The 13,558-nt window shown below is 48.2% G+C and overlaps 2 protein-coding genes across 24 annotated transcripts in view; one reads left to right on the forward strand and one right to left on the reverse strand.

Annotated features, from left to right (window-relative positions):
- AGBL4 (AGBL carboxypeptidase 4) overlaps positions 1-13,558 on the forward strand; it is a gene marked incomplete at both ends in the record, with an annotated part of 1,419,693 nt that overhangs the window by 1,373,694 nt on the left and 32,441 nt on the right. The window lies entirely within an intron of this gene.
- Positions 1-13,558, reverse strand: part of LOC308656269 (uncharacterized protein) — a 191,277-nt gene that overhangs the window by 173,103 nt on the left and 4,616 nt on the right. For all 22 annotated transcript variants that reach the window (XR_014023665.1, XR_014023666.1, XR_014023667.1 and 19 more), the window contains one exon: positions 12,931-13,099. The gene's annotated coding sequence lies outside the window, so the exon portion shown is untranslated. The remainder of the gene's footprint in view (positions 1-12,930; positions 13,100-13,558) is intronic.

The following is a 13,558-nucleotide window of genomic DNA, read 5'->3' on the forward strand; positions in this document are numbered from 1 at the left end:
AAGAAAGTTCAGAGGAGAAATAATTGGGTTATGATAGTTTTAACCTAATCAGTGCATTAATTCCCTGATAGGAATTTACTGGGTATTAACTATAGGCAGGTAAGGTATGGCTGGAGGAGGTGGGTCACTGAGGGTATGCCTTTGGGGTATATATATTTTGTCCCTTGTGAGAGAGAACATTCCTTCTGCTTCCTGGTACCATGCCCTGAGCTGTTGTCCTCTACACCATGATATTCCATCCTCGATATTCTGCCTCACCTTGTGCCCAGAGCAATGGAATCAGCTGTTTCTGGACCCAGATCTCTGAAACCATGAGCCCCGAATAAACTTTTCCTCCTCTTCATTGTTCTTGTCAGATCCTTTGGTCACAGTGGCAAAAATCTAAGACAAATGTGACCACAGACAACTGACACTCCATCTCTGTTCTTTTGATTGCACCTACCTGGTGAATTGTTCAGATCCAATGGCGTGGTAGGTAGAAAATAACTTTGAATACTCTTTTACACTGTACTCAAACAAGGAATGGTTCTTGGTGGAAAAGAGGAGGAGGCATGGTACCCTTTAGGACAGGAAGCAGATCTGAATAGGGTAGTGACAGGAAAAGGACCCAGAGGAGACACTAGGCTGGTAAGAGGCAAAGGGAGAACCCAAATCAGCACAGTGCCCAGCCCATGACTTCAGGGATCTGGTGCCCCCCAGAGGTGCTGGCCAGGGTCCGATAACCCACAGAACTACTGAAAGCCTGGCCTCCCTCCCGGCTCTCTCCCTCTGTGCCTGCCTCGAAGGGACTCCAGCTGCAGCCTCCTTGCAGTTGCCTGAGGTTGAGGCGCCCTCTCCTGGCCCCAGGGGTGTATGGGGCCTTGAGAGTCAACTTCTGCAGAGGACTGGAAGGCAGCCTGTCCTTTCTCTGGCTCGGACCTGAGCTCTGGGGGGGCCGGAGGTGTCCCCCCACCTGCTCCCAGGCTTCTCTCTACGTAGGCATCTCTCCTCCCCACCTCTGACTTCCCTCTCCTCTCTCTCATTCTCCTCTTTTCCATTTCTCTTTTTTGTCTTTTTGTCAATTTGACTTTCTCACATACACACACCTTTGCTAGCTCTATGCACCCTTCTATTACCTTCCCCTCTTCCTGTCTTCTCTGTCCACACAGCCTCCCTCCTCTCCTCCCATCTCTTCAGCTCTTCCTTCCTCTCTCTTCTTCCTTCACCCTCTCTCTTAGGGCAAATAGTGGAAATGTTTTGCACTCAAATCCACATGTGAATCATGTGGATGACCTTGAGCAAGTTCCCTAGTGAGTTAGCACCATAACTAATGAATGAGGTGACCTTGGTGCTTAGTAAACTCTGACCTCTGACCTCCCAGTGGCCTTGGCAGGGGCTCAACAGACTCCTTCCTCATCTCCCATCTGCAGAGAGGCCTTTTTCCTCTCCCTCTTAGATCTCTTCTAAACCTCTCTTCCCTCCCTCCCTTGCTCCTCCCTTGCCTCCCAACTCAGTTCAGATTCAGATTCAAATTCCATTTATTGAGCTTTTCAGAAAAATGGGGACTTGACCTTCACCTTGGAGGAACTGTCTTTCAGGGCTCACTGTCTCTCTCTTCCCACTTCTTGTCTGAGTGTCTGATCAGGAACTGGGAGCAGAGCTAAGGGACAACCAAAGGGTTTTGGAATGTCAGGGGGAGTCTCTGTTCCAGTGTTCTCTTACAGGGAAGATTTGAGATAAGGAAGGAATCCCATCCCCAGGCCCCACCTGACATCCTGGTGTGTGTCCACTGGCCAGTTATTTTAATTTGCTTGCTCTCTTATTTATCATTTGTGTCAAGTTACAACAAAAGCACATGCCTTAATAAAACGGCACAAAGCATTTCCCAGAACTGAGCTCTTAAGAAAACATCTCACCCGGGAACTTGTGCTGGGAGCCCAAGAGCAGTGATGGCCTCTGGCCTGGTGAACGTTCCTCTAGCAGATGCCAGCACAAGTGTCATGTGGCTGCCTCTCATAGTGTCCCCTGATGAGAGCCAAGGGCACAGTCCCAAAACACAGTCCAAGCTTGCAGCTGTTTAAGGTCTGGCTGGACTCTAGAAACAGAGCACCCCCCACTGTCCTCAGAGACTATCCTGTCTCTCAACTGAGCTGCAGAGGAAGTCAGGACAACCCAGGGGCACAGGCTCAGGCCAGGGCCAGGGAGGTAAGGATCTGAGCAGGTGTGGGTCAGTGGATAGGAGCCCCCAGGTTCTGAAATCAGACAAGTCTGGTTTCCATTCCAAACCCTGTGTGACTCTGGACTCTAGACTCCTGTCTGCTGAACAGAGGTGATGGCTCAGATTTCCCAGGGTTCCTGTGAGGACAAGGTGAATTGAATAAGCACTTCACACCTGGGTGGGTTCCCCCTAATGGCGGATGCTATTATTACAGACTGAAGCTCTGTGATTGCTTTCTGAAGTTCCACTAAGTCATGAATCTGCTGAGTAGGTAGTTGGGAGCCCTCTGGTTGCCTGGGGGTAGAACTGCCCACACCACTCTGGAGACAGCAGGAAGACCAGTTTTCAAGCAAAGGGGGTTCTTCTCTTGAACTCTCTCATAACAAAATTGCCACTGTGGTCCACTCCTATTGCCTGGACTGAGGGCAGACTATGAAGTCCCAAGCTCACGCCCCTTGGGCAGAGACTTTTAATAACAGTTTGTCTCTGGGATTCTGGGAATGCCCTGCATGAGGAAGAGGAGGAAGACGTCAGAGTCTTGGAAAGCCAGAAAGCTCTTGAGAAAAGGAAAATGTTTACTGTTTGCCTTCCCTGTGGCAGTCACTGCCAAGCACTTCATTAGCTTATTTAACTCTCATGGTTGCCTTGTGAAGTAGTGACCATTTCTTTCTTTGCAAGTGAGGAACCGTTAGCCCATGATATTCACTCACCTGGGGTCAGACCTGTGTGGACTGAACTCAGAGTCCCATGAGCCTACCTGCTCTGCCTCCTGGGTTTCCATCCAGATCACCTGTGGGACTTGGCCTCCTGACCCCATCCATCCCCAGCCCTCCAGCGTACTGCTCCTGGGGAGGCCCATGGAAGACCACCCAGCTGTGGTAGAACAGACCCCTCTCCAAAGCCCCAGCTCGCCCTGCCTCTGCTCTGCCTTGGTTTTCTTCCAAGTGACAGAGAGGCTCTGACTTGGCTTGAGCTTCTCCATAACTCTTCTCCGGAAGGTCATTGTTGAGGGAAAGTTACTGAAAGTCATTTTTAGATTCCGGAGCAGGACAAGAAAGAACAATGACTTCACATGTGCATGACTAATTCAAAGCATTTTAATCTTCAAAATGTCAAACTTTATGGTCAGTGGCTGTTCCACAGTGAGCAGTGGCACTGTGAATACTAAAATACCAGGATGGCAGGGCTTCTAGCCTGGGAGTCTTTGTAAGGGCGAAGGATCAGCAAAGGTGGTGGCTGCTGCTGCAGGCCAGCTCCAGTGTGCCATTCAAATATATCATTGTGAGCCATCAGCCACTGAGATTCAGACGTTCTAGGAAATGGCATACATTAGCCTGAGTCTTTATTGCCACTAGAAAGATCTGCATTCTAAAGGGGGTGGGGAAGGAGGAGGATGCTCAAGGTCACGAGGGCACTAGTCCAAGGTCACTGTCCTGCTTCTCCCTTCATGGCTTTAAAACAGCATTAATTCATCCATATTGGACCCACCAATGATTGAAGATAAATTTGGAATCAGTAATTAAAATCTACCTCATGGAACCTTAGGACTATGTCAAGAAATAAGGGCTCAGAAAACACCCATGAGATTCTGGTCAGCTAGACATCAAGGAAGCCAGGCTGGAATCCAATCCATGAGAAACATGCTATGTGACTCAGCAGCTTCTTTTGCCCTCTCTGGGCTTTCATCTTCTTATCAGTAAAAGTGTTAGGGTGAAAAACACACAACAGTATTTACCAAGCACCCACTCTCTCCCCAGCCCTGAGCTAGGCACTGGGGATTAATGATGACTATGATTGCTTCTTCCTTCAAGGGGGCAGGTGAACTAGTGAGACTATAATGTCCTTTCCTGATCAGACATTCTATGCATTCAAGTTGCAACCACAAGTATAAATGTTCCATCAAGGGCCTTTGGCCCTATTTAGTGTCTTAAATCTATTGTGACCTAGAAACAGGGGTTGGAGCATCACAGAATAGACGAGAGACCCATGGGGTCTAGGTAGATATGCCAGTGAACACCTAGTAATCAAGAGGACCCTGAAACTGGTCATTAATTTGGTCAGTTATTCACTCTTTTGTTTAGCAGGAAGTTTCCAAACTTTCCTTCTGTGCCAGGCCCCTGTCTAGGTAGGTCAGGTTAGGCCCCTGCATGCGCAGAGTGCAGTCTTGTGAAGTTGACGTGCAAACATTACTATAAGTAGCAGTGTGCTGCAGAGACACAGGAGGTACAGAGGCACGTGAGGAAGAAGGTGCATGACTCTATCTGAGAGACAGGGATGGCTTCATAGACAGGAAGCCTTGAGCTAAAACTCCACAGAAGAAATGGACCTAGGACCTAGGCCAGAGCCCAGAGGCATGGCACAACCGGCTGTGCTTAGAAGCTGGATGCCTCTGGAGCTTTGAGTGCAGGAAGGGCTGTGGATGGGGGTCATTCCACCTGCCTCACTGATGTTGGGCATGTGGAGGTGACACTTTGGCCAACAGGATGCTAACAGAGCTGGCTCACACGGAGGTCTTCAGTGAGCTTGTGCAGTTTAGTTGGCCGCTGAGTACCTGCATGATCTAACAGGAGAAGAGCCTGCCTTGGGAGTTTCTGCCACTGCGGTCCCCAGGAACACCTGGAAGGCAGATCAGTATCCCACCTAAAAACTGGAGCCCAGCCAGCCCAGAGCCCCCTTCCAGCTGAGTTGATCCCAGATCAGTCATACCCACCTCCTGTGGACTCAGGACAGAAAGAGAAGGAAAAGTCAATGCTATTTAAAATGGATTAAATCTTTAGGGCAGGGACTGCAGAGATGAGGAGGGCAGAGGGGTGGGGTCCTTGTTTTTGCACCCACCAAGGCTAGTCATTTTGAGTGAGGAATAACAGGATCAGATTGGCAGGAGTTTTAGCAGCTGGAGAAAGACAGTAACTGCAAGACCCAGCGGAACTTGAGAGGCCAGATGAGTCTTTCCAGCAGAGCCTTCCATCTGGGCCTGTGAGGACTTCAGCACTGTCTGTGGCCAGGCCCAGGGAGGGAAGCTTGTTAGAGAGTCCCAGCCTGGGGCCTTGGGTGAGTTACTGCTGTTCCAAGAGACGGATCTTTCGACCTTGCATAGCCCTCCAAGGCCCAAACTGCTGGCTGAAGGAAGCCCCTCACTCTTTCCTTCAATGGGCAAACAAATATCATTTTCTGAGTCCAGGGCGTGATCAGGAAGCACTGGCTTAGTACTCTAAGGGTTCCAGCCCCTCCCTTCCAGCTGACCTGTCCCCTCTGAAGGGCCATTTCCTTTAGCCCCAGGTGTGCCTCCTTCCTCTCATGCTCGGTGGTGGCAGAGAACAGAGAGCCAGTGTTGCACCTCTGCATCCAGGAGATACGAGCCTGGGACTTTCTATTGCCTCATTGAGACAAAAAGCAATAGAATGCATTTAAATTCAGCTATGCCTGTGTCTAAAACCTTCACAGCAGCCTCTGCTCTATCCTGAGCACTGCTCCCGGCTCATCTGGACCCGACATCTCTACAGGGCCCATTCCCCTCCCCACCAGGCCCATTCCCCCCCCACCAGGCCCATGCAGGGCTGGGCACCAAAAGAAAAGAGAGTCGGGGGTTCAGTGTGGGCCCAGAATCTCTGGGACCTAGGGAGGGCCAGCGGTCTGGTGCAGGTGGGGGTGACCTCCTGGAGAGGATGGGTCTTAATATTTCCCAAGGTGATGGAGCACACATTGCACAGGTGTTTTCACATATGTTGGCAAGGTCACAGCAGATTGTCACAATAACTTTGTGATGGAGGAACAAACATTCCCATTTTAAAGTTTAGAAAACAAAGGCTCAGCAAGGTCAAAGAATCAGACAGAGCTGCACAGCCAGAAAGTGGCTCTATTAACCAGAGCCCTGTAGAGAAACAGAACTGTAGATTCTGTTTCCAATAGGACGGATGGATAAACAGATAGATGATTGATAGATAAGGAGAATGTGAGTGTGTGTGTGTGTGTGTGTGTGTGTGTGTGTGTGTGAGAGAGAGAGAGAGAGAGAGACCTTTTAAAGAATTGCCTCATGTTCTTCTAGAGGATAGCAAGGGTGAGCCAACAGCTGGAGACCAGGAAAGCACCAATGTTGACGTTCAAGCCCCAAGGCCACCTGGGGCTGGTTTCCCTCTTGCTTAGAGGAAGTCAGTCTTTTGTTCTGTTTAGGCCTTCAACTGATTGAATGAGGCCCACCACATTGGAAGGCACTCTGCTTTACTCAGAGTCCTCTGGTGAAAATGTTAGTCTCATCCAAAACACCCTCACAGAAACATCCCGAATAACGTTTGACCACGTATATGTGCCCCACAGTCCAGAGCAAGTTGATGCAAAAAATTCACCACCACAGTGGGAGTTAGCCTGAGTTTGCCCCCAGGTCCTCTGTCTTCAGAACCTGAATTTGACGCCATCAGAACACCAAAAAGAGATCTGCTCTGGAGCTTAAAGAAAGAATTTCAAGTGGTGGCATCTAGTCCAGTTTGGTAATCACATATTGAGGGTTCCATTGTATGAAGCCCTATCAATGTTGAGGTTAAATACAGAACAAGACACATCTACCTTCTCAGCCCAGCAAGGGAACCTACAGCCTACAGCAAGGGAAAAGCATGCTGAAGAGATCATCATGAATAGAGGCTCATGAATAGAAGCGGGCATGTTAAGAAATTGGCCTGTCTAAAGAGGCAAGGGATAGTTAGGGACTGAAGTTGGAAAATTTCTTTGGGGCCAAAGCATTGCATGCAGTGCTACTTCTTGGTTTCTAGCTTATAAGCAATGTGGAGCTAGAGAAGGTTCTTGGGCAAGAGAGTAGCATGAGGAAATTACCATATTAAAAGGTGCGGATTGCATCCACAGGAGGAGCTAGTTTACCAGTGGGTACTAGTTTACCAATGGGTACTTCCCTTGGTATGATTCTGGAAGCTTTGTGAAGTCCATACTTTATTCCCCAATCAAGAAAGAAGCCACCAGCAAGGGCCAAGAGCTTCTCCCATCTACTGACTTCTCAATGAATCTGCAAAATTAAGGATGAACACCCTGTTGTGGCGAGCACTATTCTAGATATTTTCCCCAATTTAATCTCAAAACAACCGAATGAAGAGAACATGAATTCAGAGAGATGAAGTAACTTTCCTAAGGTTACACAGCTCATAGATATGAGGCCAGAATTCCCCCTGGAGCTGTTGGAGTCCAGTGCTTTCCCTCTTAACCACTAAACTCCAGGAAGGTGGGCTTGGGAAGGGCCCTGGATGCTCGAGCACTGTGAGGAGAAAAGAGGAGTAAATGGAGGGGTAAAGGGAAATACAGGAGTTAAGAAGCTAAACACCCTTTATTTCGGGACGCCAGTGCCTCAGCAAGGCCTGACGCAGAGGTGGATCAGGGGAATGGAAGGCCCAGTCCTCTGTGAAAGGCACAGAAAGCAGCAGGGGACCTAGGAAGAGATGGTGAGGTTTACTGTAACCACCCTCCTCAGCTTCCCTCCTGTCCTGAGGGTTCCTGTTGGTGGTGGGGAGGGAGGCCAGTCCCTCCAGAGTTTAACCCTCCAGCGCCCAGCAGAGCAGGCCAAGAGGAGAGGGCAGGCGATCCCTCCTCTTCTCCCATCTATGACCATAGCCTTACCTGGAGGGAGGCATCAGCTGTTGTAATTAGGCTTCATTAAAATGCTGATTAATAACATCTTGCCCAGGGCCAGGTGTAGGACAGGACCCGCTTGGTCACTGTAAACGTTAGTATTCTTTGCAGCTATTTACCCACAGGTTACACCCCTGCAAGGCCCAAAGGGAAGGAGTCACAGAGACTGTGAAAATGTCCCTGAACAGGGCACCAGCTGCAAAAGGCCAGCACAAGATGATAGAGTCTGAGCCCAGAGAACCCTGTAGGTCAAACTAGGAGTCTAGGTCACAGAGCGGGGAACCGCTGGCAACCACGCTGCCTCCTTCCTGCAGATGTGGTGTTGGCCAGGAACATGTTTGCGAGCTGGTGAGTTGGTTGGTTGGTTGAATTTTCAGTTTGAGGTTCTTTGAGGGGAGCATTTACTGTCCAACTTGTCACTACCCCCCTGTTGTTTCCGTATCTGTCACTGCACATATTTACATCACGTACCTGTCCCCGGAAGCCGTTTGAGTGACTCTTTTGCACATGCTGGAGAAGACGGGGCAGTAAGAGGGATGAGTCTCCATGCTGGGAAAATGTGGGGTCCAGAGCACAGACAGAGCAGGGCACGCAGCATGGACAGGGGTCTCTGGGACATTGCAAGTGCCAGACAGGATGCAGAGGAGCCCAGAGGTAAAGCCAGTGTGTCGCCCAGATGGGTTGGTGTCTGAGTGGGGAGCAGGGAGAGAGGGGTCAGGAGAAGGCAGGGGAGCCCGAGCCCAGAGGGAGGTCCCGAGTGCCCTATTTAATGGGTTTGGACTCCATCCAGAGAAAATGCGGAATCATTAAAGAGGTTTAAGTCAGGAAAGGATGTAGTCAGATCGGCATCACAGGAATATCACTCTGGCAACGGTGATAAGAACGGGTTGGGTAGCAGCAGGGAGAGACCAGAGGCTGTTGCAGTAACTAGAGGAGCGATCGCGAAGCAGCTTGGGGCTGAGGCAGCGTGATGGAGGGGAGCAAAGACACTCAGCTGGGACCTTTCTCCACCTTTCTTGAGTGTGGGATCCTGGGCCTTACTGAGTTCATTGGATGTTCAGTGACTGTGCACAAAAAAAGGGGTCTGGCCGCATACCCACCTTCTAAAGAGAAAGTGAGGCTCTTGGGAAGTGCAATGTTCAGGGCCCAAAGGTAAGAGGACAGCCCTGAATGTGATCTCCTGGCCACTCTCTCTCTTACTTCTCATGGCAGCAGCCAAGCTTTGCCAGTTTTTAATTTGAACTCTCACAGCTAAGCCCAGTTCTACAGATCAGGACACTAAAGCTTCCCAGTGATCAGCTCATTTCCGGGAGCTGCTGGTGACTAGAAGCTCTTCGCCATTCCTTTTCTGTGTTTCAAGAAATTTATTTTTCTGGGCACCTATCTGGTGATCTGCCTGTCTGCTTATCTGTAAATCACCTTTTCCGCTTCTCATTCTGTCTCTGAGAATTTCTTTATCTTTGAAATATTCTCTCTGCCTTTCTCTCCCTGTTTTTCGTTTCCTAATTCTCTTTCCCTCTCCCACTCTGATTCTCCCACGCCATCTCTATCATCTCTCCCTCTTCCTCTTGTCCTCTCTCCCTCTCCTTTCTGTTTCTTCTTCTCTGTCCCCAGTTCTGATTAGACAAATGACTCAGGGATGAGGCCAGTCTCTGCCCAGTGGTTAATTGATGGCTGCTATAGAATTGCCTAAGTGAGGAACTCTTGTCATTAGCAAGAGATGGGTTGCCTTGGCCCACAACTAGGAAACCTTTGAAATCCTGCATCTAAATTGCTATTCTTTTGACTGCTGCTAGTGATGCTAATTAGCTGTGTTAATTGGATGTTTTGATATTTGAAGAGCAAAGCAATCCAACTTCTTCCTCCAGAAAGCCAAAATTATTAATGAACTTGGCAGCAGTCTTGGATTTTTCCGCAGTGGGCACAGCCAGAAATTTAGGGGCAGGAAAAGGGGTTGTTCTGAGGAAGTGTCTTGAGAAAGAGGGGGGGGGGGGAGGGAGGAGGGGGAGGGAAGGAGAGACTGGTTGTGGAGATTCCTGGTGGTGAGGTCATCCATGGGACAGCCCCAGAGACCCAGCATGAGGAATTTGGCCCTCCTCCTCTGCCACTGCAGGCAGTAACCCTGGACAGGCACACTTGAACTTTTGCACCCTGGTGCCTAGCATGGCTCCTGGCACATATTATCATTTAACATATTTTATTGAGTGAATAACCAACAGGATCCTTGCTTTTGAAGTCAGTCTTGAATTCAAATCTCAGTACAACCACTTTGGGCTAGATGTTTTGAGCAAAGGTTGTCATCTGAGTCCCAAATTTCCTCCCAAGTACATATTGGTAAAGACTTTGATGAACATGATTTTCTCCAACTTGCTAATCTTTACAGTCATCCCACTGTGAATGATAGACAACTGGTACCCTACATACTGAGCCTGCCTTTTTTTATCTAGCTCAGAGGTGGCAAATCAATGCTAAGGAAAAGATATGCACAGAATTCTGTGAAGAACAGAGAACAGAGCCAATTCAACCTTCAGGAGTCTAGGAAGACTTTTCAAATGGCCTGATGTTGAACTCAATCTGATTAAGCATTCACCAAGAGGAGAAGCAAGGTTACAAGGAAGAGGACAGCATTGCACAAGTGTTTGCAAAGCCTGGAGCCACGGACAAGCACCTCACTGCTCCAGAATACAAGGCCTGTGATCTCTCAGGGTCTCATTAGCTCCATGCAGTGGAATTCCTCAAAACCCCTTTTTCCTATATTGTAGAATACTTCTTCCCCAAGGAGAAAGTCATAAGGAAGGGCAGAACCAAGATGCAAGGAAAAGGAAGGTTGGGTGTTGTTGAGGAGGCTTGATGTCTCCATCACCACCGAAAGCAACATTCTTCAGGAAGTCAAGCTCACAGCCTGCAATCTGGTGGCTTCAGTCAGGGGTCTCCAGAGAAACAGAACCACTAGCAGACATAGATCTAGAAGTCTGCATCTCCTATTGATTCTATGTTTATGTATACACACACACACACACACACACACACACACACACACTCGAATTATGGAGGTTGAGAAGTCCCAAGATATGTAGTCAACAAGCTGGAGTCCCAGGAGAGACTGGGTCTAAGTCTAAAGGCCTGAGAATGAGGAGAGCTAATGGTGGGAGTTCCAGTCTGAAAGAGGACTTGAGACCCAGGAAGAGCCACTGTTCCAGTTCTAGTGCAAAAGCCAGGAAAGTCCAATGTCCTTTCTCCAACAGTTAAATAGGAGTCAGGCAGGTCTTCCATCCATTGGGTGAAGCCTATTCACATTAGGAAGGGTGACATGGTTTACTTGGTCTGTCCATTCAAATGTTCATCCCATCCAGAAACACCCTTACACATAACACTCAGAATGATATTCGGCCAAGTAGTCTGGGCACCCCATGGCCCGGTCAAGTTGACACATAACACAACCATCTTGCTGGTTAATTGGCCCATAGGACATTTTCAAACACCATCAGGGAAAGCACAGTCAGAAAGTGTGACCACAAGTTCCAAAGGCTCAGTACAAAAGTTGGTAACTGATGCTATAATTGCGAGGAGCCAGATCATAAGAGGATCTGACATCAGGAAAAGGAGCTTGGGAACTTATCCAGAAAGCAATAAGGAATCCAAACCACCAATGCAGAGATGTTACATGGTCTTTGATGGCCATTTCATAATGCCTACTAGACCACAAGCCCTCCAAAGTTGCCACTCATATCTGAGTTACCTCTGTATCTCCAGGGTTAGGCACAGTGCCAGGAACACAATAAATGTTCATAATTGGTGGCTGAATAAAATAGGGATGGCTAAATGGCTATCCAGAGAGTGAGTGACCTGCTCAACATCCTGTGAAGCCTGATGACAAAGGCAGGCCCGACCCCAGGCTAGAGCAAAAGCCAAATACTCCTGCAGACCAAGTCACAGCTTATTCAGTGTTGTCGAGTTTGAATGCATTCTACATGTCCCACCTGTCTCTGAAATGCCAACTCCTTTCCCTCAGGAAGCCTAGGACACCCACGCCCAACCTCAAAAAGCTCACTGGCCTTATAACCTCACCAGTCCCAGCAACGTTCCAGCCAGATATCTTCTCCTAGGCAACCCACTGCCATTATCAAATATTTAAAAATCACCCATCATGGTCCAAGGCCTAGGACATTGACAGATAGATAAAACACAGTACTCAAACACTAGTCTGAACCTCAGCACCTCAAGGGCACAGCACATTCTGATGCCCCTCAGTGTCCATCATGGCTTAAGGAGGCTGAATCATTGAGTGAAGGAACTTCAAGTGGTGGAGAAGAAATAGCACTCACAGAGATCGTATCACAAAAGGTAATAGGTTTCTGGTGTCATGGAAGAGGGCAGAGTTCAGAGTAGGGGAGAGTTCTCTCAGGAACAATTTTCAAAGATTTTGTGGAGGAAGTGGAAGTTTCTAGGCTAAGCCTCAAAGGATGACCGGGACTGAGAGCAAGATGGAGATGCTGAATACTGCAGGTAGAGAGAGAACGAACGTGAGCAAAGACACAGGCTCCATTAGTACTTCCTCAACAAGAGTCCCTACCAGGTGCTGAGAAGGGCTCAGGGAAACCAGGTGTCCTCCCAGAATTCACAACTCCAGAGTGGAAAGAGGCAGGAGGAGGTAGCGTGTGTGTGTGTGTGTGTGTGTGTGTGTGTGTGTGTGTGTGTGGCGTTGGGGTAGATTGGGGAAGGCAGTGGTTCAACATTAAGGGAGAAGTCTAGAGAACATCAATTTGGTAGGGCTAAATCAAGAACATTCAAGGATCAGACATTTCAGATCACCTTTGGTCTCCATTCTCTACCAGCTACAAGAGGCTTTGATATGCAAGGAGAGAGAGCTGGCACTTACAGAGTTCCTGCCATGTACCAGTAGAGAGGGCTTTTCAGGCAGTGTTCTTATTTAACATTCTAAACCACTTTGAAGTAGGCCTGTGTGTCCCCGTTTTATAAACGAGGAAGCTAGTTTTAAGCAACTGGTTAGTGGTGAGATCTTTGTGATTCTAAAGTCCCTGCTTCCCCCACCACCACCCACTACCCCATGCTGACTTTGTTCTCTTTCCTTCCACATCACATACCTTTGACAGCCTGTAGACTGTGTGTGTATACATGCATGTGGCTGCTCACGTCCTCCTGCATACAAGTACCAACTGTGAGCTAAGGGAGATTCTGATTACTTCTGTCCAATTAATGCTCTGTTCATTCTTGCTGTCTTCTTGTGATTAGAATTAATTGCTGCTGATTACACTGTGTGGAAGGAAAAGGATGGGCCATCAGCAGTTCCGCTTGGGGGATCAAAACATTGTAATGCAAAGCAAAACTGGCTCCTGAGGACTTGAATTTTAAAATTTGCTCTGTTGGAGCAAGATTAGGCATTCTGTGACCAAAATCAATATTCTATGACCCCGTCCAGGCAGAAGGACAACTTGCCCCTGTTCTGGTCAGCAGTAAAGATAAAAGGAAGTGAGGCAGTAGATTTATTTGGAAAGCTGGTGTGTGTAAAAAACTGTTCACGTAAATTTGCAAATCTATTTCCTGTCTGTAAAATCAGGAGGTTTGATGAGATGAATTCCAATTTCTTCTATTAGCTGAAATGGGGTTGTAAATAACAGAAACCCCAACTCAAATGGACTTAAATAAAAAGGGGGAGTTAATTAGGTTATAAAATTCTAAGTCCAAAGGAAAACTGGTCTGGTCATACAGGCA

Source organism: Spermophilus citellus (genome assembly GCF_964194105.1).
Source record: "Spermophilus citellus genome assembly, chromosome: 9".
NCBI lineage: Eukaryota > Metazoa > Chordata > Mammalia > Rodentia > Sciuridae > Spermophilus > Spermophilus citellus.